Genomic DNA, 752 nt, shown 5'->3' with positions numbered 1-752 from the left:
AAAACACAAAATTGTTTGGGTGACCCCAAACTTTTGAACGGTAGTGTATTTCTGGCGATTTTCAAATTGTTTCCCAGATCTCATTGCAGCAGATGCAAGGACATTAGGTGCAACCTAAAGGAAAAATATTACTTGTGCCCTAGAGCCCTGTGAGACACTAACTAGTAGGGATGAGCGAGTACAGCATTATCTGTATCTGTATCTATATCTGTTTACCACATTCTTCTCAGCTTGCGGGATTGATTTTACTTAGTTGTAGGTACTTACACAGGTAACAGGTACATTGCTGTAAACGTGGGTTTTTCAGACATGCTGTCTGGTTTAAAGGACTTACGTTGCGTCTGCCGTCGGAGATATCATATCATTTTTTTTAACCCGTCACAGGCCTCATAGTCAACTTAAGTATCTGATAGAAACAGCAAACGCAACCCCCCCCCCCCCCCCGACGACCCGCCCCCGCACCTGACCCCGCCACCCCCGCCCCCCCCCCCCTCGCTACCCGCACCATCCATTGTCATGTAAATAGTTGTCTAATCAGCATAAAAATACACTATTCTCTGACTCAAACCATATCAATTGCTATGCTATAAATAACTATATCTCAAGGCTTTGAACCAACACACACAAGAAACAACCCGAACAACACTTCCAGATGGTTAACAGTCTGCCCACTTCCGGGTTAGGCCCGCCCAGGTCGCCGAGTACCAGATAACGGCACACACCAGATAATCACCACGTGGTAACACGATATA

Source organism: Etheostoma spectabile, unplaced genomic scaffold (assembly GCF_008692095.1).
Source record: "Etheostoma spectabile isolate EspeVRDwgs_2016 unplaced genomic scaffold, UIUC_Espe_1.0 scaffold342, whole genome shotgun sequence".
In the NCBI taxonomy this organism is placed as follows: Eukaryota; Metazoa; Chordata; class Actinopteri; order Perciformes; family Percidae; genus Etheostoma; species Etheostoma spectabile.
The sequence above is the reverse complement of the archived record's forward strand: the minus strand, read 5'-3'. Positions refer to the sequence as shown.